At 45.2% G+C, this 27,546-nt stretch overlaps 1 protein-coding gene and 1 long non-coding RNA gene across 2 annotated transcripts in view; one reads left to right on the top strand and one right to left on the bottom strand.

Annotated features, from left to right (window-relative positions):
* TMEM94 (transmembrane protein 94) overlaps window positions 1–8,995 on the bottom strand; it is a 37,015-nt gene extending 28,020 nt beyond the window's left edge. The window contains exon 1 of the mRNA XM_077754508.1: window positions 8,919–8,995. The gene's annotated coding sequence lies outside the window, so the exon portion shown is untranslated. The remainder of the gene's footprint in view (window positions 1–8,918) is intronic.
* LOC144223676 (uncharacterized) lies at window positions 6,233–27,236 on the top strand. Its single transcript, XR_013332775.1, has 3 exons — window positions 6,233–6,375; window positions 8,074–8,312; window positions 26,472–27,236. It is a non-coding gene; the product is annotated as an uncharacterized LOC144223676 (long non-coding RNA).
* The last annotated feature ends 310 nt before the right edge of the window (window positions 27,237–27,546 follow it).

The raw sequence follows: 27,546 nt of genomic DNA, 5'->3' as shown, positions 1-27,546 counted from the left end.
AATGTCTGTTCACCCACGAATGAACTGTGGTATATCCATACAATGGAATCCTGCCCAGCAATGAAACAGAAGGAGGGACTGATACATACTACAATGTGGCTGAGTCTCAAAAACATTTGCCGAGTGAAAGGAGCACAAAAGAGCACATAGCATATGATCCTATTAATATAAAATTTAGAACAGGTGAAAAAAATCTATAGTGACAATAAGCAGGGGAGGAGGTACATAGAGTCATGGGGAGGGAAAGACTGCAAAGGCACAGGGGTCTTTTGTTCAATATCTTGACTGTGGGTGGCAGTTACAAGGGTGTATATTTTTGTCAAAACTCTTTGAACTACATACTTAAATAGGTGCACCCTATCTTGTAGAAATATTGCACCAGTAGAGGTGAATTCTAAAAAGTAAGATGGGATCTGAGATCCAACTAAACCAGCTCTACCAACCTGTAAGATGCCTTGTACACGCAAGATTTGGTGGATGTAAGAGGGAAAAACATTTATCAAGTGCCTACTGTATGTAATAACTGTATACATTTACTAAGTGTAAGGAATGGTCCTGCTTTGACAAAAGTATAAGATATGGTCGCTTCCCTAGAGGGATTTATACTATAGCCAGGTTTCAAATATTATGAGAAAATATAACTAAATATTCACATTGGCATTGAAATACTAAATGAGAATTGCAAATGGGGGCTGGGGAGGCCAGGGATCCCTTCCTGTGAGAAGCCAAAGGCCTAAACAACGCACTAAGGAAAGCTTAAGGGAGAGAAGAGGGAGAACAACAAGAAATCTCAACAAAGGTACCAAGGAAGAAATGCACAGAGCCTTTTTGGAAGATGGCAATCTGAGCTGTTCAATTAGAGCAGAAGACCTGAGTAAGAGAGAAGAAATGAAGGGCCACATAGAGAGGGGAATCAGGGGCCGAAATGCACAGGTGCTTCAAGGCCAAAACAAAGTGACCCTGGGAAGTTACTGAAGGTTTCTGAGCAGGTCCCAGTATTTTAAGAGGGTAGAGAACGGATCAGAGGGGGAAGGGAAAGAAATTACAGGCAGAAGAGGTAGAAGAAAATTACAGTAATTTTGGTTTGTTATGACAAATATCTAGACAAAGGCAGCATGGTAGCCATGGAAACAAAGGGATAGTTGCTTCCCGCTGCCAAGTTCAGATCCAGCACCAAAAAGAGCTAAGTGTGTGCCCAAGGTTCAGGTTGAGGGCGAGCTGAGGAGTTGGCTGTCCTTCTAATCCCTTCCAGTACTATCTTCATTATACTCTAGCCATACCCAACACCCAGAAAACACAATGTGGGAGACTTGTATTCAGCTGAATAGCTGCGCCCGAAGGCACTAACTGATGATGTTCAGCTGGAAGGAGGTTTTTAATAACAAGCCTCAGAGTTCTATCCTTGGTGGCGTCCTAATCAATATTTTTATCAATGACTTGGGTGAGGAAATGGATGGTGCACTAATCAAATTCTCAGATGGCATAAACCTAGAAAGGAGATCAAAGTCAAGATTCAAGAAGCCCTGAACAGGCTGCTCCTAACAGATTCAATTTAACTGTAATAGATTCAGTATTATGTCCTATGCTTAGGTTCAAAACCTATTGTATAGGGGCGCACGGGTGGCTCAGTCGATTAAGCGGCTGACTATTCATTTCGGCTCAGGTCATGATCTCACCATGCATGAGTTCGAGCCCTGCGTCAGGTTCTGTGCTCATAGCCATGGAGCCTGCTTCGAATCCTCTGTCTCCCCTCCCTCCCCGCCCCCTCTCTCTCAAAAATAAATAAAGGTCAAAACCTAGTGTGTAAAACTACTCTAAATGGCTTAAGTGCAATTTCAATACAGGTGACATGGCCACCCCAAGTTCATTCACAGTTAGGTTGCATTAACAGACATGCCACATCCCCCGAAACAGAGAGGTGAATCTGATTTTTATACCTATCAGAGCACACTTGAAATATTTTGTTCATTTGTGCTACACACACACTGACAAAAGTGGGGAGCTTTCTGACAGAGCAGACAGGTTGAGGGAATTCTGATATGAGAATACTGTAAAGAACCAAAGACAGTTAGCTGCTTGGCCAGAAGCACACCTGGTAAGAATCGGTCTAGAAGGGCATGATGGCTGCCATATGAAAGAAGGGCCAGGGTTCCTTACTCCATGGGGGGACAGACTGGGACTCAACATGGGTGATATCTTTTACATAATTAGAACTGTATAAAAAATGGAACAGGGTGCCCTGAAAGGCAATGAGCTCCCCAGCACTAGAAGGCTCCAAGCAGAGGCTGGGAAATTATAGAGATAATAAATACATCAGGGAGCAAATAAGAAAGGGATAACCTTTTATAATGTCTTCTAACCCTGAGAGATCAAGAAATCCAGCAGCTTCTGCATATGAAATGATGCCCAGTTCCACTTGTAATAAGAGACATATAAATTAGACTACCCCAAGAGAACAAAGTTTGGAAGGCTTTCACCACTCAACTTCAAGGTGTATAAAGCCACAGCAATCAAGGCAGTGTGGTATTGGCCTGGTAACAGAGAATCCAGAAATAGATCCAGATATATTCGGTCAATTGATTTTTGAGAAGGCTGCAAAGGCAATTCAGTGGAGAAAAGACAGTCTTTTCAACAGACTGTACTAGAAAAATTGAACATTGAGATGAAAAAAAAAAGGACTTGGAAATACAGCTTGCACTATATACAAAAATTAACTAAAAATGGGTCTTACACCTAAGTGTAAAATTATAAAATTTCTAGAAGAAAACAGAGGAGAAACTCTTTGTGACTTTAGATTTCTTCCCTCTTTTTTAAAATTATTAATGCTTATTTATTTTTGAGACAGAGACAGAGCATGAGCAGGGGAGGGGCAGAGAGGGAGACACAGACTTCGAAGCAGGCTCCAGGCTCTGAGCTGTCAGCACAGAGCCCAACACAGGGCTGGAACCCACAAACCATGAGATGAAGTCAGACCCTTAACTGACTGAGCCACCCAGGTGTCCCTGGTTTAGATTTCTTAGGCTCAATACCAAAAGCAGAACCCCCAAAAGAAAAAACTGGAAATGAGTGACCGAGGAGAAGAGTGGGAGGGGAGAAATTTTACTATATACATTTTTGCACCTTTTGATTTTCAAACCATGTGAATGTATCAAATGCATCTTTAGAAAACTGGCAACCTCCCCCTTTTGGATATATGCCCAAAAGAAGTAAAAACAGGGGCTCAAAAAGCTATTTGTACACTCATGTTCACAGCAGCAGTATTCACAATAGCCAAAAAGTAAAGCAACCCCAGTGTCCATCAACAGATGAATGGATACATAAAATGTGGTCTATACATGTAATGGAATATTATCAGCCTTTAAAAGAAAATCCTAGGGGCGCCTGGGTGGCGCAGTCGGTTAAGCGTCCAACTTTGGCTCGGGTCATGATCTCACAGTCCATGGGTTCGAGCCCCGCATCGGGCTCTGTGCTGACAGCCTGGAGCCTACTTCAGATTCTGTGTCTGCCCCTCCCCCCGCTCGCTCTCTGTCTCTCAAAATAAAATAAAGACATTTTAAAAGGTTTTTTTTAAAGAAAATCCTGGGGGCATCTGGGTAGCTCAGTTAACTAAGCATCCAACTCTGTTTTTTTTTTTTTTTTTTTTTGGTGAGCNTGAGACGGAGATAGAGTGCAAGTAGGGAAGGGGCAGAGAGAGGGAGATGCAGAATCTGAAGCAGGCTCCAGGCCCCAGTCTCCAAGCTGTCAGCGCAGAGCCCAGTGTGGGGCTTGAATTCACAAACCGTGAGATCACGACCTGAGCTGAAGTCAGACGCCTAACCAACTGAGCCACCCAGGCACCCCAAGCATCCAATTGTTGATTTCAGCTCAGGTTCAAGATCCATATCAGCACAGAGCCTGCTTGGGATTCTCTCTCTCCTTGTCTGCCTCTCCCCTGATCACGTGTGTGTGCGCGCGTCTGTGCATGCACTCTCTCAAAAATAGACATTTTTAGGGGCACCTGGGTGGCTCAGTCAGCTGAAGTTCCGACTTTGGCCCAGGTCATGATTTAGCCGTTCGTGGGTTTGAGCCCTGTTTTGGGCTTTGCACTGACAGCACAGAGCCTGTTTGGGATTCTGTTTCCCTCTCTCTCTGCTCCTCCTCCTCCTCTCTCCCTCTCCCTCCCTCTCTCCCTCTCTCTCCCTCCCTACCTCTCTCTCTCTCTCTCAAAAATAAGCAACAACAACAACAACAACAAAAACCCAGACATTTAAAAAAATCACAAAAACAAGGGCGCCTGGATGGCTCAGTCGGTTGAGCATCCGACTTTGGCTCAGGTCATGATCTCATAGTTCATGGGTTCCAGCCCCTCCTGGGGCTCTGTGTTGACAGCTCGGAGCCTGGAGCCGGCTTCAGGGAGTCTGTGTCTCCCTCTCTGCCCCTCCCCTGCCCATGCTCATGCTCTGTCTCTGCCTCTCTCTCAAAATTAAATAAACATTAAAAATTTTTTCAAAAAGAAGAAAGAAATCTAAACCAAAGTCTCAAAGAGTTTCTCCTATGTTTTCTTCCAGAAATTGTATAATTCTACATTTAGGTGTAGAATCCATTTTTGTTAATTTTTGAATATAGTGCAAGCTGTATTTCCAAGTCCTTTTTTTTTTATCTCAATGTTCAATTTTTCCAGTATAGTCTGTTGAAAAGACTGTCTTTTCTCCACCGAATTGCCTTTGCAGTCTTCAAAAATCAATTGACCAAATATATCTGGATCTATTTCTGGATTCTCTGTTACCAGGCCAATACCACACTGCCTTGATTGCTGTGGCTTTATAAACCTTGAGGCTGGGTTCATGGGTTCAAGCCCCGTGTAGGGCTCTGTGCTCACAGCTCGGAGCCTGGAGCCTGCTTCGGATTCTGTGTCTCCCTCTCTCTCTACCCCTCCCCGCTCACACACTGTCTCTCTCTCTCTCAAAAATAAAAACATTAAAAAACTTTTCTAATTTAAAAAATATAATAAAATGATTGATTTTATCACAATGATAAAAAAAACACCAACCTCTGATTCTGATTTTGCAATTAGATCCGGCTTATGTTACTAAGCAATATTCCCCCATTTGAGTTCCATGTCACCTTCAGGCATATTTACACTCTTTTAAACACACCTTTGATTTTCTCTCCAGTATATATCTTTTCCAAGTACTTCCCAATATTTTTCTGTTCACCTCCCTACTAAGGAATATTGTTATCATGAATTTCTTTTTCAAAAGGATCCTGAAATTAAGAAAACTGGGTTCAGAGGCACCTGGGTGGCTCAGTTGGTTAAGCGTCAGCCTTCAGCTCAAATCGCAATCACACAATTCATGAGTTCAAGCCCCACATCAGGCTCTCTGGCTCTCTGTCAGCTCAGAGCCCACTTTGGATCCTCTGTCTCCCTCTTTCTCTGCTCCTCCCCCACTCTCTTGCTCACTCTCTCTTAAAAATAAACATTAAAGGGGCGCCTGGGTGACTCAGTCAGTTGAGCTGCAACTTCAGCTCAGGTCATGATCTCAGAGCTAGTGGGTTCGAGCCCCACATAGGGCTCTGTGCTGATAGCTTGGAGTCTGGAACTTGCCACGGATTCTGTGTCTCCCTCTCTCTTTCTGTTCCTCACCCACTAATACTCTACCTCTCTCTCTCTCTCTCTCTCAAAAATAAATAAACATTAAAAAAATTTTTAAATAGGGGTGCCTAGGTGGCTTAGTCGGTTAAGCATCCTACTTTCACTTGGGTCATGATCTCGCGGTTCGTAGGTTCGAGCCCCTCATCGGGCTCTGTGCTGACTGCCAGCTCGGAGCCTGGAGCCTGTTTCAGAGTCTGTGTCTCCCTCTCTCTCTGACCCTCCCCTGCTCACGCTGTCTCTCTCTCTCCTAGAAATAAATAAAAAAAAATATTAAAAAAAATTTTTAAAATAAAATAAACATTAAAAACTGGGTTTATATAATTACACTGAGATTTCTGGCTTCCCAAAGGCTGGTGAAAGCCCTGGAAGGGTCTCCTTCCCTTGGGCACCCCTAAGTCCCCTACCACTTTGGCCTTCGGAGCTAGGGAAACCCAAAGCGATCAGTGTGAGATATGCCGAGCCTGAGGCAGGCATCGTGCAGGGTTTAAATCTGGCCCTTACCCTACTTGCCTCGCCACGTGACCAATACTGTTTACTACAGTCTCAGCAGCCACAGGCAAAGCTTATAATTATACAAACCCCTGATCACCAAACCACGCATTCTGGCTGGCGGGTCAGTTCCGGAAGAAAAACATTCCTGTTACGGCTTTGGCCTGCCCTTTGGTTCACCTGTGCTACTGGAAACAAAACCAGGCTTGGAAACCAGGGTTCAACCAATATTTCTAAAGGAGCCTAGCGTTCAGGTAAAGAAAGACACTCTCCAGGAAACAACACTGACCCGATGACAAGGTAAAAAATATTGACACACATTTACCAGTGGAGACGTGCCAACAGTGATCTGGAACTTTCTTACTTGGAACACCAGGGTAGGGCTTAGAGGCTTTGTATCTTTCTAACTCACTACTGTAAGAGCTCCTACTTAACTCACCAGATACGGTTCAATAAAGCCTTGGGTTTAGGTAGTATTTGCGTTAGTTTCTATAAGGAGGGGGAAGGGCGCTATTTCCCAAGCCCAACATTAGGCAAAGGGCAGTGGGACAGAACCAAAGCATTGTGACCTTCACTTCTCATTAGTTCGGCAGGAGTTAAGCTTTCCGAAACGCTGATTCTCAACACTTGGAGCTGGCACCCCTAGCAACTTCTCAAAATAGAAATGTGAAGGGCTTTCTGTTTTCTTCCATCTCCGCTGCCCAGCCCCGGCTCTCCCCCGGTCTAATCTTCTGATGTCGGGTCACCACAAACAAGGGGCAGGGTAGGGGTAGGGGGGTGGGCGAACTTCAAGGGCAGTTAACTCTCAATTATTTGGCAGCTGATTCACGAGAGGATGGTTTGAACTTCACCTCCCTGGTCAAGGAACTGGCTCCACGGTATCCACCAGTTTAGTTTCTCTATTTGAAGTGCTAACAAAAAGAACCAGTGAGCAAGGATGTTAAAGCTAACAGGGCAGCTAAAATAAGACTTGCAGAGAATCTGTGGATTTTATTTGAACACACCGCCCCTGTTCCAGGGTTAATAACAGGCTACATTCTGATGTGTTCTGATCTTTAGAGTGATTTTCAAACTTTTTTTTTTTATCCCGTGGACCATTTTTATTTGACTCTTTAGATGATGAACCTTATCTGTGCCATTGCTTAAAAAAAAAAAATTAAAACTACCTGTTGGAATTCTAAGATCAGCCTTTCTTTTACCAAGATTACCATAAAGACAGACCACTGGAGAATTTTTTTCTGCAGTGGTTCTCAACCTTTTCCTGCCTCTACACCATTCTTATACAAGAGTTATCCCTATCAGTAACACAATAGTTCCCCCCAAATGGAGGAAGAGGTTACCTTGCTCTGACTCTGTCCCTTCCTGCCCTCTCAACTGAGAATCATTGAAATCATTTGGCCCCATATAGAAAGACCACACAAATTTTAATCCAGGAAACCAGCCGGTGAACTACCTGCTGGTTACTTACAAATAGCGAAGGCCACAATGCATTAACCCAGTAACTGCTAGTACCTATGCTATATACACCTATAGCTAAAAGTCCTCCACAGGCTTTCTCCTTTAACGCACTCAGTCGCCATGCAAGAAGCTCAGAGAAGTCAAGGAGCTTGATTTCTCAATCACACCTAGGAAACAATTGGTCTAGTGGATAAACAACTTAAGAATCTGGACCTCAGGGTTCCAGTCCTGGCTCTAGCTGACCCCGGCCCCGCCCCTTTGCCTCTCCCAAAAGTTACTCTCCACGTTTGTAAAATGAAAACATTACAACTCCTCCCTCCCCACTTCCGCCGTCTAAGAGGGCCCGGGGAATAACTGAAGTATGTCACTAAAGCTGAGTGTGTGAACAAAGCAGGAGAAAACTATCATCTCCAAATGCAAAAATTACATGCCCAAAGGAAAACAGATTGGGTGCAAAGCTCCCTCCTCTTTTTTTTTTTTTTTTTTTTTCCTAGAGCCACACAAAACCTCGGAAGAGAGGGTGGGATGTAGCAGCACGTGACCAAATCAACGAACACGCCAAAGTGCAGCCTGTGGTTCCACACCAATGAAAGAAGGGCAAGGTTTCCCTGGCATCTGGCACCGGGCACCCGGGAGGGGCTCACGCCGCGGCACGCGATGGGCTGCGAGATTGGACTTCAAGAGTGTGCGGCCGGGGAAGGAGGGCACAGCACAGCGGTCGGTTTGCAGGATGGCAAGTACTGTGTTCCTATAGTTGCTTCTAAGGAGTCTTTAAATGTTTCTGGAAAGACGGAAAGAAAAAAAGAAAAAAGGCAGGGCACGCTCCCACTGCACAGTAGCCGCTCAGGGTTAAGCCTCTCGGTTCCGTCCACCTGGACCCGGGACGCGGTCAGCACGAGGGGCCGGGCAGCAGCAGAGCGCGCGCAGCGGGGACAACGGTTTGAACTGGGGCGGGGGGTGCTGACCCCCAGAGGCCTATAAATACACTGGGCGTCGGCGCTGGAAGCCGCCCCCCTGCGCCAGGGCCCAGCCACCCCACAAACCTGGGGCAGGGATTCTTTGTTGGCAGGAGGCTTCGATCTGACGCGGGACCCCCAAGGGGCCAGGCCAGGACTAAGGACAAGTGTGAGCACCTGGGGAAAGGAAACGGCCAGGAGCTGGAGGCAAGAGCCCGTCCCTTGACTCCCCTTCGAAGAGATCCCCTGAGGCCATTTCCTGGGTGCAGACCCCAGACTCCTCTCTCCTTGGCCAAGAATCCAGAGGACGTGGAAGGCCGAGCCCCACGCCCCCTTGCTTCCCCGCTCCCCTTGCTTCGGGCCACTGGCCTTCTCGTACTTACCGGGGCCCAGGGGCCTGTCTTCCTTGCTAGCGTCCTCTTCCCTCCCAGCCCCCTCCTCACTTCACGTCCCCTCCTCCAGGGGCCGCGGCCATGTCCGTTGCTGGCAACTCTAAGGGGGCTTGCCTCCTTTCTCGGACAACAGAGACGCCGCTAGCAAGCCAACGTTCTGGGCGCTGATTGGTTGAAATCTGAGACGGGTGGAGATTTCTGGCTTCTTATTGGCTGCGATGCGTGCTAGACTGTAGCTGAAACTGTCCCTCTGGGAGCCTGGCGGAATTAAACGCCGAGGGATGCGAGAGGGAGAGTAAGGAACCGCTGTCCATCCTTGGACATGTTGCTCTGGCGCTTTCAGGTCCAGAGGTCCTGACTAGAGGCGAGGGCACGGCTTCCACCTCAATTACTTTTCCTACAAAATTATCCAAAAAAGATGGACAGAGTCCCGTCCCCGACGCCTTCTTTCTTTTAAAAATCAGCCCTTTTGCAGAGCGCCCGCATCTACTTCTTCTAAGTTCCCTTCTTGTTGCTGTGAACAAATGCCTGGAGACATCTAGCTCGGAGTCTCTGGAGGGACCCCCTCAGAGACTAATACCGCAACCAAACCAAAGCTGGAGAATCTAAGGCAATACTTGAGTTTTCCCTTCAACTCAGCTGTACTCTAAAGGGAAAAACAAGTTAAAAAAATTTTTTCCCTAGATAGAGAAATCGTCTAGGAGAGCTCCCTTGGGAAAACAAAGCAAGCCTGTGTCAGTATTTACGTCTGCTTTCCCAGAGATGGAAGTCTGGAGGCTTGGTTTTTGTGTTTTGTTTTTCAATCTGTTTATAAAATCAGAAGAGGGTCATAGCTGGCCCTGGGAAGTAAGAGCCCCTTTCCCCTGTTAATGAATTTAATTATGTAATTAAAATCTCTCTTCTGAAGAAGGTATCCTTTTGGTGCCTAATCATGTGTGTTTCAACGGTTTTAGCCGTTGCTTAAAACAGTGATAGAATCATGTTACCTTTCTGCACCCAAAAATCTTCTGCAATTTATCCTTGCATATAAAGTCTGTATCTCTCTGCTGGACATACAAAGCCCATCATAAATCAATTCAGACATAGGTTTCCAGGCTAATTCCCCACAGGCCAAACTAATCCTGCAGCCACATAGATTCACCATCCCTTTTTAGGATTCCCAGTGTGAGGCTTGATGCATGACTCTGGGATGAAGACCTCAGCTGATATCAAGAGTTGGAGGCTCGGGGCACTGGGTGGCTCAGTTGATTGAGTGTCTGACTCTCGATTTCCACTCAGGTCATGATCCCAGGGTTGTGGGATCGAGCCCTGGGTTGGGCTCCATGCTGAGCGTGGGGACTGCTTGAGGTTCTCTCTCCCTCTGCCCCTCTCCTCAACTCTGTCTCCAAAATTAAAAAATAAAAATAAAAAGAGTTGGATGTTTAACTGTCTGAGCCACTCAGGCACCCCAGATTCTCCATCCTTAATATGCATCCAGGACCATCCTCCCTCTCTGCTCTTTAACCCAAGAGCTTCCCTACCTTTGAAGATTCATTTTTACCAATAAAGCCAACCTTCAAATACACGCACATCCAGAAAGTTCACCTCCGATGCTCTCTGCCTCAAAGCCTTCCCTGACTTTTAGTCATTGAAATTCTCTGTCTAGTGCTATGCCTCTCTGTGTCTCCATTGACACCTTTACAAAAACAATGCTTTGTACAGCATTATTTTTGTAAGGCCTGAAGCTCCCTGAAGACACTGGCTTACCCTGGCAGTCTCCACAGCGCCTTACTCAGAGCCTTGTACCCAGTAAATGTTTCCTGAATTGAACTAGCCAGTTGCCTATACCTTATGTCTTTCCACCTCATCCCAGAAGGTTTATGTGGCTACATTTGGAAGGTTAACAAATGTAACATAGTCATCCTGCCTTGCTCCACCTTGTACCCCGTCTCCTCTAGTCACACTTGTTTCTCTGCTCCACTGTGTCTTATGAATATCATTCAGCAAACTTGAACTGTGCACTTCCCAGTTTCAGGGATTATGCTACACTCCTTTACTCCCTGACCATTCCCTCCCTCAGTACCCCTAGCCATAAAACTTTCGTGAATAAGTAAATCGAATCACTCAAGCCAAAGGGTCCCAGGGAACCCAATCTAAGTTCACCTTTGCAAGACTTTCTACAGCTCTGAGGTCCCTGTGGTCATGTCTTGATGACTGTCTAGCAATACCAGGCACTGTTGCAGTCCTTCATTGTTCTGGAGGCTTCTCTGTCTCCCTTCCAAAATAACCTAGATAGGGGCGCCTAGGTGGCTCAGTTGGTTAAGTGTCCAATTTCAGCTCAGGTCCTGATCTCACGATCTGTGGATTCGAGCCCACATCAGGCTCTGTGCTGACAGCTCTGAGCCTGGAGCCTGCTTCAGAGTCTGTGTCTCCCTCTCTCTCTGCCCCTCCCCTGCTCATGCCTCTCTCTGTCTCTCTCTGTCTCTGTCTCTGTCTCTCTCAAAAGTAAATAAACATTAAAATAATTTTTTTTTTACAAATAGTTTATTGTCAGGTTGGTTTCCATATAACACCCAGTGCTCATCCCCACAAGTGCCCTCCTCCATGCCCATCTCCCCCCTCCCCCCACACCCATCAGTAAAATAATTTTTTAAAAAGATTTCTTGTAAATCATTTGTGTAATTCCCCCTTTGGCATTTTTCTCAAGAGAATGCAATAATATCTGATGTTGCTTTGTGATTATTTTTGGATGCCAACTAACATTTCTTTGTCTATAATTCTGTATAAAGAATGGATATAGCCATTGCTAGGCTTCCTATAGTTAATAGCATTACCTATGTGTCATTTCTCTTCCTGTGATCCCCTTGATTCCAAGGACTCTGTCTTATTCATCTTTGTGTCCCTACTTATTAACAAAGTGCCTGGCATACCACAAACATCTGATGCTTGTTGAATAAATGAACTGGTGCCCAATTACCCTCTTCTCTAGCATTTTTAGTTGCTTCCTTTCTATCAGTTCTTTTCCCCTAGCTGTATAAACACGCATAGGCCTCTCCTTAAAACAAAAGGGGAGGGGCGGTAGAGGGAAAAAAGAAGAAGAGGAGAGGGCCTTCCACACTCAAAGGTCTGGCCTGTGTAACACTCCTCTGCCATACAGCTAATAGATCTGCCAGCAAGAAGTTCCCTCTCCTTTGTTAAAAAAAGTTTAAATCTTTTATTTTATTTTTGAGACACAGAGCGCAAGTGGGGAAAGAGCAGAGATAGAGGGAGACACAGAATCTGAGGCAGGCTCCAGGCTCTGAGCTGTCAGCACAGAGACCCGAGGCAGGGCTCGAACCCACAAACCATGAGATCACGACCTGAGCTGAAGTCGAATGCTTAAAGACTGAATCATCCAGGTGCTCCTCTCCTTTTTTTTTTTTTTTAATGTTTATTTACTTATTGGGAGGGGGGTGGAGAGAGAGAGGGAGGGAGAGAGAGAATCCCAAGCAAGCTCTGCACCTTCAGCACAGAGCCTGACACAGAGCTCAGTCTCACAAACCGTGAGATCATGACCTGAGCCAAAATCAAGAGTTGGTTGCTTCACCAACGGAGCCACCCAGGTGCCCCAGCTCCTTCTCCTTCTGCAATGTAATGTCTCTGGTGTAGTAGCTAGTAGTAGCACCTAGTGACTTCACCTTAGGTATTACAGCTAACAGAGAATCATTGCTTCATTCATTTTGTGACCCTGTGGGATATTTGAGAGATCTAGATGAACATTTCAGTGTAATTTGACTTTAAGAAACATGTTTTGGGGTGCATGGGTGGCTCAGTCGGTTAAGCATCCGACTTCGGCTCAGATCATGATCTCGCGGTTTGTGACTTCAAGCCCCGCATTGGGCTCTGTGCTGACAGCTCAGAGCCTGGAACCTGCTTCAGATTCTGTGTCTCCCTCCATTCTCATGCTCTGTCTCTCTCTGTCTCTCAATAATAAATTTTTTGATGTTGTTTTAAAAAAATTTTAAAAAGAAACATGTCTCAAATGTTATTAAATCAGCCTGAAATAAACCCCTTTGAAACTGACCAACAACATCAAACTATGTTGACCTACCAGTCAATTGGTCAACATATGTTTACTGAATTCCTTGTATGTACCAGCTCAGAACTGGACGCTGGGCATATGGTGGTGAAGAAAACTGACAGGATGCCTGCCCTTGAGCCACTAATATTCTAGTGGAGGAGCTAAGGTGTTAAACAAATAATTACTTCATCACAAGTTTGCAAAGTGCTGCAAACAAGCATCTCTACTGGGATCTTAGCATCTTGGTTGCCTCTGGCAGGCCTTCCTGAAGAAGTAAGCTTTACCCTGAAATCTGAAGGATGACCAGTTAGCCAGACAAGGGGAATGAAAACAAGCATTGCAGAGGGACAGGTGGCATGTGCAAAGGCCTTGAGGAAGGAAGATATGAGACCAAGGAACCGAAGGGGATTCCTGCATGTCTGGATCAGAGAAGAGGGAGAGCAGAATGGTGGAGACAAAGCCAGAGGTGTCAGGGGGCAGCTCATTCAGGGTCTTCTGCACCACATTGCAGGTTTTGAACTTTATTCTGGGGGCTTTGGAAAACTCTTGGAAGGGGTTGGTAAGTAATCTCTACAGTTGGTGTGGGGCTCGAACTCAGATCCTGGGATCAAGAATTGCCTCTGCTACTGACTGAGCCAGGCAGGCACCCGGAGGGTTTTCAACAAGAGAGTTGAACAACAAGTTGTACCGTGGTTCGATTGACATTTACAAAAATACTCATTTTGGGGGCACCTGGGTGGCTCGGTTGGTTAAGTGTCAGACTTCAGCTCAGGTCATGATCTCACAGTTCGTGAGTTCAAGCCCCCACGTCAGGCTGCACGCTGACAGTTTGGACCCTACTTGGTATTCTCTCCCTCTCCCTCTTTCTCTGCCCCTTTCCTCCGATCCCGGCTCATGTGCACACATCTCTCTCTCTCTAAAAATAATAAATAAACATTAAAAACTAACACACAAGTGCCATTTCTCACCTATTCTATTAGATAAAATAATAAAATTTAATAATGCCAGGAGTATAGTGAAACTTGTATGTTTATGCATTATTATTTTTTTTTTTGTATTGCAACATACATGGTTATGATAGCTTTGCTGGCCAATCTGACTATGAAATAATCAACTCTTTTTTTTAATATTTATTTTGGGGGGAGCCTGGGTGGCTCAGTCGGCTAAGCGTCTGACTTCTGCTCAGGTCATGATCTCACGGTTCATGAGTTCGAGCCCTGCTTTGGGCTTTGTGCTGACTGCCAGCTCAGAGCCTGGATCCTGTTTCAGTCTGTGACTCCCTCTTTCTCTGACCCTCCCCTGCTCATGCTGTCTATCCCTCTCCTAGAAATAAATAAAACATTAAAAAAAAAAAGAAAATAACTAAACAGCAGCCCACTGACATCCAGGTCTTCTGCATGCTCCAAAACAGCCATTTTTAATCTTCCAGAAGAGAAGCCATATTTCACTGTTCATCGATAGGAATTGCACCTAGCCTAGCTTGCCGTTGTGGTCAGAGAGCTTGGGGCATTTCGTGGGGGAACTGTGTCAGAAAGTCCTGCCAGAGGAGTTCAGAGCCATTTTCTGAAGAGCCAGCATTAATTATCTGAAGATAAAGGAGAATGCCCCTTCCCCTGTCACTTTTATATTTTTTAAAGTACACTTTTTTAAAATATTTATTTTTAGAGAGAGAGAGAGAGTGCATGCATCACGGAGTGAAGAGGGAAAGAGAGAACCCCAGGCAGGCTCCACGCTGTCAGTAAAAAGCCCAACGTGGGGCTTGATCTCAAGAACTGTGAGATCATGACCTGAGCTGAAATCAAGAGACAGAGACAACTGACTGATCCACCTAGGCACTCCTCCCCAACACTTTTGGAAAAAGAAGTTGATGCAGAAAAAGCATTTGACAAAATACAGCATTCTTTCTCAATAAAAACCCTCAAGAAAGTCGGGATAGTAGGAACATACCTCAACATCATAAAAACCATATACAAAAGGCCCATAACTAATATCATCCTCATTGGGAAGCTCATTGAGAGCTTTCCCCCTGAGATCAGGAACACGACAGGGATGTCCACTCTCACCACCGTTGTTTAACATAGTGTTGGAAGTCCCAGCATCAGCCATCAGGCAACAAAATGAAATAAAAGGCATCCATACCGGGAAAAAAGAAGTCAAACTTTCACCTTTCACAGATGACATGATACTTTACATGGAAAACCCAAAAGACTATACCAAAACACTGCTAGAACTGATACATGAATTCAGCAAAGTCTCAGGATATAAAATCAATGTACAGAAATCAGTTGCATTTCTATACACCAATAATGAACCAACTGAGATATCAAAGAACCTATCCATATACAATTGCACCAAGAACCATAAAATACCTAGGAATAAACCTAACCAAAGAGGGAAAAGATCTGTATGCTGAAAACTATATAAAGCTTATGAAAGAAATTGAAGAAGACACAAAGAAATGGAAAAACATTCTATGCTCATGGATACTACCCAAAGCAATCTACACATTCAATGCAATCCCAATCAAAGTAGCACCAGCATTCTTCTCAGAGCTACAATCCTAAAATTTGTATGGAACCACAAAAGACCCTGAGTAGCCAAAGTAATGTTGAAAAAGAAAACCAAAGCTGGAGGCATCCCAATCTGGACTTTAGCCTCAGCTACAAAGCTGTAATCATTAAGACGGTATGGCACTGGCACAAAAACAGACACATAGACCAATGGAATAGAATAGAGAGCCCAGAGTTGGACCACAAATGTGTGGCCAACTGATCTTCGACAAAGCAGGAAAGAGTATCCAATGGAAAAAAGATCGTCTCTTCAGCAAATGGTGCTGGGAGAGCTGGACAGCAACATGCAGAAGAATGAAACTGGACCACTTTCTGACACCAGACACAAAAATAAATTCAAAGTGGATGAAAGATCTAAATGTGAGACAAGAAACCATCAAAATCCTAGAGGAGAGAACAGGCAATGACCTCTTTGACCTCACCTACAGCAACTTCTTACTTGACATGTCTCCAAAGAAAAGGGAAATAAAAGCAAACATGAACTACTGGGACCTCATCAAGATAAAAACCTTCTGCACAGCAAAGGAAACAATAAAATAAAAAACTAAAGGTAACTGACAGAATGGGAGAAGATATTTGCAAATGACATATCACATAAAGGGTTAGTATCAAAAAACCTGTAAAGAACTTACCAAACTCAACACCCAAAAAACAAATAATCCAGTGAAGAAACAGGCAGAATACAAAATAGACACTTTTCCAAAGAAGACATCCAGATGGCTAACAGACATACGAAAAGATGCTGAACATTGCTCGTCATCAGGGAAATACAAATCAAAACCACATTGAGATACCACCTCACACAGGTCAGAGTGGCTAAAATTAACAACTCAGGAAACAACATGCTGGTGAGGAGGTGGAGAAAGGGGAATCCTCTTGCACTGTTGGTGGGAATGCAAACTGGTTCAGCCACTCTGGAAAACAGTGTGGAGTTCCTCAAAAAAAAAGTAGAATAGAATTACCCTATGACCCAGCAATAGCACTACTAGGAATTTATCCAAAGGATACAGGAGTGGTGATTCATGGGGACACATGTACCCCAATGTTTATAGTAGTGCTATCAAAAATAGCCAAATTATGGAAAGAGCCCAAATGCCAATCAACTGATGAATGGATAAAGAAGATATGGTATATACACACAAAGGAATACTACTCAGCAATGAAAAAGAATGAAATCTTGCCATTTGCAACAACATGGATGGAACTGGAGGGTATTATGCTAAGTGAAATAAGTTAGAGAAAGACAGATATCATATGATTTCACTCATATGTGGAACCTGGAAGGTTAGGGTTAGGGTTAGGTGAAGTTGGCTTTTCTGCCCTGAGTGCGTAGCGTTGATGAATTCGGTCACTTAGGAGTTTAATTGGTGGGGTGCCTGGGTGGCTTAGTCGGTTGAGCGTCCGACTTTCGCTTAGGTCATGATCTCGCGGTTCGTGGGTTTGAGCCCCGCGTCAGGCTCTGTGCTGACTGCCAGCTCAGAGCCTGGAGCCTGTTTCAGTCTGTGACTCCCTCTCTCTCTGACCCTCCCCTGCTCACGCTGTCTCTCTCTCTCTCTCCTAGAAATAAATAAAAACATTTTTTTAAAAAAAAAAAGGAGTTTAATTGGGTCAGAAAAAGCCAGGTGTTACATGTCTTCACTCATCTGTGGAATTTGAGAAACTTAACAGAAGACCATAGGGGAAGGGAAGGGAAAATAAGTTACAAACAGAGAGGGAGACAAATCATAAGAGACTCTTAAATACAGAGAACAAACTGAGGGTTGATGGGGATGGGGTTTGGGGGGGCAGTGAAAATGGGAGATGGACATTGAGGAGGGCAGTTGTTGGGATGAGCACTGGGAGTTGTATGTAAATGATGTATCACAGGAATCTACTCCCGAAGCTAACTATATGTTAGCTAACTTGACAATAAATTATTAAAAATAAAATAAATAGAAGTAGAATCAACAGTCAGGTTTGAGGGGCACCTTCCTGGCTTAGTCGTTAGAGCATGTGACTCTTGAACTCAGGGTCAAGAGTTCAAGCTCCATGTTGGATGTAGAGATTACTTAAATAAAACTTAAAAGAAAAAAAAAGATAGGTTTGGGAAGAAGAAAGATATATTAGTGGAAAGGGATGGTGCACCTGGATGGCTCAGTCGGTTGAACGTCCAGCTCTTGATTTTGGTCCAGGTCGTGATCCCAGGGTTGTGAGATCGAGCCCCTCGTCACGTTCCACAATGAGCCATGGATCCTGCCCCTTCTCTCTCTCTCTCCCTCTGCCCCTTCCCTGCTCACACTCATGCACACTCTCTATCTCTCAGAGAAAAAAAAAAATACTAGGAGGAGCCCGTGGAGACAGGAAGCCAGCTGACCAGAGAGCCAGCCATCCTCACCTCCCTCCCCAACTTCAGGAACCTTCTTCGGCACTTTATTTCCCAAACACCAACTCCAGATTCCTCTGCCCGGCATTCAGGACTCATTTTTGCATTGCTTCTTAGCACTTTGGGGCATAAATACCATTTCATTAACTACATTTACGCCCTCCGTGAGCACAGACAGTGCCCTTCTGCTTTTAGTTCCTCGCAGATTATCAGAGTGGTTGTTTATATTATCATTTGTGTCCTAACAGTGACACAAAAACATGATAGTGAGGACATTGTCTTTGCTTAGGAAAAGACTTGATATACGTTTTAAGGAAAGATGAGGCCCCAGATGCCTAGGTCTGCAAGCGCCAAAGCGGTAAGAGAACGCACCGAAATGCTCTACACTGAAGATTGAACCAAAAATTTGGAGTTGGACAAGAAAGAGAGGAAAGAGCAGAGAGGAAGGCTGAGCAATGCGGAATGGAGGGGTTGGAGCCTGAACTGTGGAAACGGCAGGGGACTTTCAGGAAAAAAAATGTNCGTGAGACCATGACCTGAGCCGAAGTCGGATGCTTAACCGACTGAGCCACCCAGGCGCCCCTCCCTCTCTCAAATTAAAAAAATAAAGAAATACAGGGGCGCCTGGGTGGCTCAGTGGGCTGAACATCTGACTTTGGCTCAGGTCATGGTCTCACGGTTCGTGGGTTTGAGCCCCGCGTCGGCCTCTGTGCTGACAGCTCGGAGCCTGGAGCCTGCTTCAGATTTTGTGTCTCCCTCGCTCTCTGACCCTCCCCTGCACACACTCTGTCTCTCTCTCTCTCAAAAATAAACATTAAAAATAATTCTTTTTACTGAATAAAGTGTATCGTTCAACGGCTTCTAGTATATTCACGGATATGTGCAGCCATCACAACAAGCGACTATAGAACATTTTTGGAACTCATAAAAGAAACCCTATCCTCCCAAGCAGTCTTGTCCATTTCCCCCCACCTCCTCCTCCAGCCTCAGGCAACCACTAATCTACTATCTTTATGGACGATCTATTCTGGACATTCATATAAATGGAATCGTACAATACTTGATCCTTAGTGACTGGCTTATTTCAGTAAGCACAGTGTTTCCAAGATTGATGCACGTTGTAACATGTATCAGTACTTCATTCCTTTTATTTATTTATTTATTTATTTTAAAATGTGTATTTATTTTTGAGAGAGAGATAGTGGGGGGGGGCAGGGAAGGGCACAGAGAGAGGAAGAGATTGAGAATCCCAAGCAGGTTCTGCACCCCCAGTGCGGGACTCCAACCCATGAACCATGAGATCCTGACCTGAACCAAAACCAAGAGTCAGAAGCTTAACCGACTAAGCCACTCAGATGCCCCAGTACTTCATTCCTTTTCATTACCAGTAATACTCTGGGGCGCCTGGGTGGCTCTGTCGGTTAAGCATCTGACTTCCGCTCAGGTCATGATCTCATGGTTCATTAGTTTGAACCCCGCACCAGGCTCTGGGCTGACAGCTCAGAGCCTGGAGCCTGCTTCAGATTCTGTGTCTCCCTCTCTCTCTGCCTCATGAGTGCTTTTCCCAGCCCTTCCGCTCATGCTGGCACCCCCTTTCCAGCACCTAGACCCACTCAGAAAGATGGGTTTTTCTCCCCCAGGGAACTTGTCTCGGCTTCCAGGATCAGGGCATGCAGACAAATGGAAATTACCTGGGGAATCCGGATGGCCAACAAGCCCCAAACAAAGAGCATGAAGGATTGAGGGGGGATTGCTTCTCGGGACCTTCCCGAAGGCAGCACCTGAGACTTCAAGTTTCTCTGCGGAAGTCCCTTGCCAGCCTGGTGCTATCCAATGACTCATCTGTCCCCTCTCCTTGACACTGCTGTCTTCCCCGCCTCAGGGGAACAGCCTTGGGGACTGTGGGTGCAGTAACGGCTGTGTGATCAAGGTCAGCTAATAAACCCAGGAGGCCTCGCTGGGGAAACACTGCAGGTGCTCAGAACACAGCGCTGCTGAGTGGTTCATCTTGAGTGTAAAGGCCAACCAGCCCCCATTGTTACCTTGGTTGTGTTTAGATTTTATCCTGGGTGTGGTTAGTGTGCTGCTCGGCGCCAAACGAACTTGAGTGTTCCCTGACCCCCTCCTGACCGTCTTTATTGGACTGACGTTCAGAGGTGTTTGTCGNCTGGGTGTGGTTAGTGTGCTGCTCGGCGCCAAACGAACTTGAGTGTTCCCTGACCGTCTTTATTGGACTGACGTTCGGAGCTGTTTGTCATTCTCGTACTAAAGCCTTGAATTCACTCACTGCCTTTCTTTTGGGCCCTCTCAGAGCTTTGTCCCGATGACCCACCTCCCTTCTGCCTAGAATATCCCCTTGAGAGGGGCCGCAGTCTGTAAAATCGTATCCATATTCTCCAAGGCAAAAAAGTAGGACAACCACACTAAGTGATTTTGCTCAGGATCGTTCAATAAATGGGCTGTGGGCTGAAGCTGAAAATAAGCCCTAAGCTTGTCATTCATCACACTCTTCCCTCAGCAGGAGAGCTTAAACCGCCTCTCCACTGGCTGAGTTTTCCAGGGGAGAGGGCATGTTCTGCAGGGAGCAGATGCCTGTGGCACCCGGCTGGGGTCCCAGCCGCTTGGAACGTGCCCTTCCAGCCTCTGGACTAGAAGGGAAAGTGCAAGCTTAACTTGAAGGTACAGTCTGTCGTCTTTAACCTTGATAAACGGCCAGGCTATACGCCAGGGTTGCAGAGTTACAATTTGGCCAAAGCTGCTGATATGTAAGCCATAGATTTGGAAACTGAAAAACTGACTGAAGACCAAATTTACCTGATGGGGTGGGGGGAGGCGGGGAAAGAAGAAAAGAAAAATTCTAACCAGAAAAAATGTACAACAAACTTCTTTTCCATTCGGCATTATGATACTAGTTGCTTGGTAGAGCCCATAATTTTCTAGATAAGAATAATGCATTGTGGGGCACCTGAGTGACTCAGTTAAGCACCCAACGTCGGCTCTGGTCATGATCTCACGGTCCGTGAGTTCGAGCCCTGTCTCGGGCTCTGTGCTGTCAGCTCAGAGCCTGGAGCCTGCTTCAGATTCTATGTCTCCCTCTCTCCCTACCCTTCCCCTGCTCACACTCTGTGTCTGTCTCTCAAAAAAAAATTTTTTTTAATTAAAAAAAATAATGCATTGTGATGAGCACTGGGTGTTCTGTGTAAGTGATGAATCACTGAACTCTACTCCTGAAACGAATACTGCACTGCATGTTAACTAAAATTAAAATTAAGGGGCGCCTCAGTGGCTCAGTCTGTTAAATGTCCAGCTTTGGCTCAGGTTATGATATCGTGGTTCGTGTCGAGCCCCACGTCAGGCTCTGTGCTGACAGCCAGCTCAGAGCCTGGAGCCTGTTTCAGATTCTGTGTCTCCCTCTCTCTCTGACCCTCCCCTGCTCACGTTGTCTCTCTCTCTCTCAGAAATGAATAAAAACATTTAAAAATTGTTTTAAATAAAATTAAATTAAAGTTAATAAAAACAACAAAAAAAGAAGAATGAGGACATGGCCATCCAGGAAAAAAATATGTTCCTAAAATATAAACATTTGAATTTCCTCTGTGAAATGCATTCTCCCCACCAGAGTAATATTGCTCCTAAAGGGGAATAAAGAAAATTGGTTTTTGGAAGATGAAAAAAACTGTAGATGTTCTGATTGTTGGTGAGCCTCCAAAGTTCATTTCTGCCCAACAAAATCTTATTTCTTGGTATTTAATTTCCCTCATTAAGGATTATTTGAATTCAATTTACTTTCTCTCTTTGGAGGGAAATAATGAAATCCTAAAAAGTTTTAAAACACCACTTTATGGAAAGGTTTGCTCTCTCTTACAAAGTCTCTGTTGGTCATAGCCTACTTCAGTTCTTACCTTTTCTATAAGTCTTAACTATCTTTTTTTTAAGTCTAGTACATTTTCTCTTTTTTCTTTCTTTCTTTCTTTCTTTCTTTCTTTCTTTCTTTTTCTTTCTTTCTTTCCTTCCTTCTTTCTTTCTTTCTTTCCTTCTTTCTTCTTTCTTTCTTTTTTAGAGAGAGAGAGCGAGAGAGAGACTCCTAAGCCAACTCCAAGCTCAGCATAGAGCCCAACTTGGGGCTCAATCCCACGACCCTGGGATCATGACCCGAGCCAAAATCAAGAGTCAGACCTTCAACTGATTGACCAGTCAGGTGCCCCAAGAAATCTTAACTATTCATTGGGAGTCAGACTCCCAGGGTCAGGTCATTGGAATTATGACAGTCAGCCCTGCATCATCTGGAGGTCGGCATCCTGTTGGGACTTGTTGGGCAGAGATGCGTGAGCACTGGAAAAGGACATATCTCGTGGCTCAGCCTTGCCTCTGTCCCCTGTGCTTCTCAGCCGCATGGCTCACCTGGGTGGTTGCTTATACTTGGAAGTGATTAATTACAAGAACGTCATCAATGCAAACTTTGAAAAGGAAGATGGGAGAAACCTCTCTTAAATTTTGCTCCAGTGCCAATGTGGAGTCACCTCAAGCCACATTGTTTAAGCTCAAGTATACGGCCCCGAGGGGCGCCTGGGTGGCTCAGTCAGTTAAGCATCTGACTCCCGATCTCAGCTCAGGTCTTGATCTCAAGGTCATGAGTTCATGCCCAGCATAGAGCATGCTTGAGATTCTCCCTCTCCCTCTCTCGTGTGCTCTTTGTCTTTAAAAAAAAAAAAAAAGTTAAAGTCAAGGATAAGGCCCCAAATACTCTACCTTATAATCTACACACCAGGAGCCTTGGCTGCTGCTGCTTCCCAGGGTCTGCTCTTCAAACGCAGTATGCCTAACGTGGTTGCTTGTTGGGGGCAGGTGTGGAGATAGAGGCTAGTAGACCCCAGGACCCTTGCTTGATCACATGAGACACTGTACTGCAAAGTACAAAGTATATCATAAATCCTCCTTCTAACTCTGTGAATAAGCTGCTTGAAGGAAGGCAGGTTTATTTCAGGACGATGACCAGATCCTTGCCTTGATTTTTACCACATCAACTTGGGCTGTTTATAAAACCCCTTTTCTATCTTTGGGCGATGGGGCTTTCATGAGAGTGTGTGATATCTTATCAGCTGTCTTCCCACCTGGCCTTCTGCAGCCATGTCTGGAATTGCTGGCTGTGTACTTATTTTTCATCGCAATCCTGTCCTTTCTTCTGTGTGCCTAGAAACTGCCAGTAATGCAGAGGCTTGTCCTTTCAAGGGGCCTCTGAGATTCTCACAGCTTTGCTCTGAACCCCAGAGCTTTCCCCGCCTCAACCAGAAATAGAGCCGGCATATCTAGTGGTAGTGTCTCTTAATTCAGGCCCAAAGTGTCCCCTTTCCCATCTGAACGCTGCTTACGATGTGTCCTGCTGAGAGGGCCCTTGCTCAGGGTTTAGCTGTGGGCAATCAGACGCCTCCTACTTCAATAATCGGGCTTGTCAGTTATCGTGCAGGATGATCTATGGCCCCAACATGAAAAGGCACAGGTACTGAAAAGCCCAGCTTTGTTATCGGGCAAAAATGTGCATTAAATGTTTTTCATCACGTTTGTGCCTTTTAAGGGTTTGGCTGATGAAGGGATTTGTGAGAAAGTTCATAATATTTTTGTAATGTTTATTTATTTATTTTGAGTGAGAGAGAGAGAGCACGTGTATGCGTGCGTGAGTAGCGGACAGGGCGAGAGAGAGGGGGAGAGAGAATCACGAGCAGGCTCTGCGCTGTCAGCACAGAGCCTGTTGCCGGGCTCGATCCTAAGAACCGTGGACGCTTAACCAACTGAGCCACCCAGGGGGCCCCCTAATATATTTGATGCACTTAATGTTTCACTGTTCTAATTGCTACTGAGGCAGAATGTTTGGGGGTTACATTGAGCCTACAGATAAGCCCAGATCTGATATTTACGGGTACGAGACCTCTCTAAGCCCTAGTTTCTTCACCTATAGAAGCTGGAAAACCAGGGAACGTTCTCATTAGCTTGCTAAGTGAGATCACGACGCAAAAACAGGAGACGCTGAGCACCGCACCTAGTACGTAGTAAGCGGTCAGTACACGGGGGATGTGGCTGTGGTGACTGTCAGTGAAATGGGGAGCCAAATAAGAAAGGGGAAAAAGAAAAAACCTGCTTTGTTTTTTTTTAATATATTTTTATTTATTTCTAGGAGAGAGAGAGAGACAGTGTGAGCAGGGGAGGGTCAGAGAGAGAGGGAGTCACAGACTGAAACAGGCTCCAGGCTCTGAGCTGGCAGTCAGCACAGAGCCCGACGCGGGGCTCGAACCCACGAACCGCGAGATCATGACCTAAGCGAAAGTCAGACGCTTAACCGACTAAGCCACCCAGGTGCCCCGAAAAAACCTGCTTTGGAAGAGAAAGAGCCACATTAAATTCCACACAAAATTTTACAAACTTTGTGTTTAAAAAAAGTATCGTCTTCATAAGTGATTCAAAGGAAACAAAGAGGTAGACAAAGAGAAATAGGTCCTTCCTAGGCCTGTTCCCTACCTTCCACGTCCCTTCTCTAGAGGCAGCTCATATACAAGTTTCCTGAGTATCCTCCCAGAAATTGTCATTATTGAAAAAATTTCTCGTGAGGGACATTATTTTTTTATTTTTTTAAGCTTTATTATTTTTATTTGAGAGACAGATAGGGAGCAAGCAGGGCAGGCACAGAGAGAGGAAAATAGGCCCAAGAGGCTCCTGCATGACCAGGATGGAGCCTGATGTGGGACTCGAACCCACAAACCACGAGATCATGACCTGAAGTGAAGTCAAGAATGGGATGCTTAACAGACTGAGCCACCCAGGCGCCCCTAGATTTTATCTTTTAAGATGTTTATTTTTAAAAAATTTTTAATGTTTATTTATTTTTGAGAGACAGAGAAAGGCAGAAGATGAGCAAAGGAGGAACAGACAGAGGGAGACACAGAATCCATAGCAGGTTCCAGGTTTTGAGCTGTCAGCACAGAGCCTGATGCGGGGTTCGAATTCATGAACCCTGAGATCATGACCTGAGCTGAAGTTGGTCACCCAACTGACTGAGCCACCCAGGCACCCCTTGCCTTTATTTTTTTAAGCTTATTTCTTTTGAGAGAGAGAGAGAGAGAGAGTCCCCAGCAAGCTCTGTGCTGTTAGCAAAGAGCCCATTGTGGGGTTCAATCCCACAAACTGAGATCATCACCTGAGCCAAAACCAAGAGTCGGATGCTTAACTGACTGAGCCACCCAAGGGCCCTGGATTTTTTTCTTAAGATTTTAATTTTTTTAAAGTAACCTCTACACTCAATGTGGGGCTTGAAGTCACAAACCCGAGATCAAAAGTGTTGCTGGCTCCACCAACTGAATCGGCCATGCAGCCCATGTGAGCAAAATTCGTTTTGATGAGCCCTGCAATGGGATGACTTGCTAAACATCAGGCAGAAAAGTGTGATAATAAAGACAGCTGCCTGTGTGGTCTCGTTGTATCCCAAGCTTAGGGAGTATTTTGACAGTATAGCTAGTTCTTTGCAGCCTTAGCCAGACAGGATAAAATTTTTCTAACTATAATAAGACACATGGGCTCAGAAAAGCAATATGATTCAGAAGCAGGATTCATAACTCCCAGAGCAGAGAGCCCCTCATCTGTGGTGGAAGATGTCAGGGCAGGGCAAAGCCACCCCGTACAACCTGAACTCTGCACAGTGGACTCATTCCCGACATTCCCCATTTGCCCAGCCCACATTCCCAACATTCCCCCAGGGCTTAGGTTCTCTGCCTTCCTCTTGGGCAGAGCAGAGGCCGGGGTGAAATGAGCAGGGATCCCTTCCTGCATTCTCTCCCTTGCCTGCGGGAGTCCAGTGTCTCTTTCGTAAAATCCAAAGATCTTATATTTATCCATGATCGACTTGGTGAATGTAAACCTGCTCTAGTCCTAAGTAAGATGCACCTGTTTACTGGATAAACAGGGCTATTTGTTGCCACACTGTTAGTAGGGTAAGTGTGTGTATATATATAGAGCTGAAAGGGCTCACTCACATGCCTTCAATCTTCTGCCAAACAAATGAGTATTTAATCACCCCAATTGAAAGAGATTCTGTGACCTCGGTAACACATTCCAGTACTTAGCTCTGTGTCAGGAAGTTCCCAATTGGATCTAACCCCAATTCACTAAAGCTGGAATTCATCTGGTATCCAGTATTTAAGGAAAATAGTGGTGATCATCTTGAAGACACTAGCTTCAGTCCCTTTAATTCAGTTTTTTAAATGTTTATTTATTATTTTTGAGAGAGAGAGAGAGAGAGAGAGAGAGAGAATGGGAGCAGGGGAGGCGCAGAGACAGAAGGAGACACAGAATCTGAAGCAGGCTCCGGGCTCTGAGCTGTCAGCACAGAGCCCGACGTGGGGCTCGAACCCACCAACCACAAGATCCTGAGCTGAGTCAAAGATGCTTACCCGACTGAGCCACCCAGGTGCCCCTGTCCCTTTAATTCCAAATGAAAGCCCATCCAAGTTCTTTCATTTTCCATTTCCATTCAGTTTCTAACCTCCCAGTTACTCTTCTGGTTCAGGTCTCCGTGTTCTCTTTTTCAGGGCCCCCGAAACAGGCCAGGGACTCCTGAAGACCATCAGAACTCCCTACACAGAACATCAGGAAGGACCCTTGACGTTGCATCTATTTCTCACTTCCTACAAGCATCCTTTTTCTCTGCATCCTACAAGCCTTTGGAGCCACTTGTCTGAATTCATCTTTGGCCTGGGTGTATATAAGCACAGCTTTATAAAGCAAAAGATTTTCTGACTTTCCTAAGTATCAGAGTGAGTGCACAAAGATGCTCCCCTTCTGGCCCCCAGGCAGTTCTGGTCTTAGCTCATGATGATGATTACAAGAGATTTCATGTTCCGAAAGCCCAAATATTCATGTTAACTTGGGAGAGGATGGAAATGTGTTTTCTCGAGCAGAGCCAAAGACTCAGGAACTCAGGAGCTGACTCCTAGCCCCAGAAAGGCTGCCAGTAAGATTTTGAAATGAGTTGCTTTATTTCTTTGGGGTTCAGAGCAGGAGAAAAGGGGCGGCATCAGTAAACTTCCCCGGGGTAAAGTCTCAGAAAACCCTCAGCTAGACAGAGTTGAAGGAGGAGGAAGAGAAAATGGAAAAAACAAAAAGCATTAGAATTAATGTTCAAGTAGGGGCGCCTGGGTGGCTCAGTTGGTTAAGCGTCCGACTTCGGCTCAGGGCATGATCCCACAGCTCATGAGTTCGAGCCCCGCATCAGGTTCTGTGCTGAGAGCTCAGAGCCTGGAGCCTGCTTCAGATTCCATGTCTCCCTTCTCTCTGCCCCTTCCCTGCGCTCTCTCTCTCTCTCAAAAATAAGTAAACATTAAAATTTTAAAAAAAGAATTAATGTACAAGCAATCCTCTTATTTCCCAAATGAAATGAGCCTAAAGAAAGCATGAAAATGCACTTTATCAACTAGTTCTCATAACCCCACCGTTATTAAGCCTAGCGGCTGTAAAGCCGTCATAGATGAAATATCTCTGCCATAGGAGATAGCTTATCTCATAGATAAAATGAGCCAAGCTCCAAGCACAGGGTCCTAAAACACAGTTGGCACTCCGTTCAAGTTGTGTCTCTTCCTGACTGTATTACTGATAACGAGAAAGGTT

This window comes from Crocuta crocuta, unplaced genomic scaffold (assembly GCF_008692635.1).
Source record: "Crocuta crocuta isolate KB4526 unplaced genomic scaffold, BGI_CrCroc_1.0 scaffold50, whole genome shotgun sequence".
Classification (NCBI taxonomy): Eukaryota; Metazoa; Chordata; class Mammalia; order Carnivora; family Hyaenidae; genus Crocuta; species Crocuta crocuta.
The sequence above is the reverse complement of the archived record's forward strand: the minus strand, read 5'-3'. Positions and strand labels throughout refer to the sequence as shown.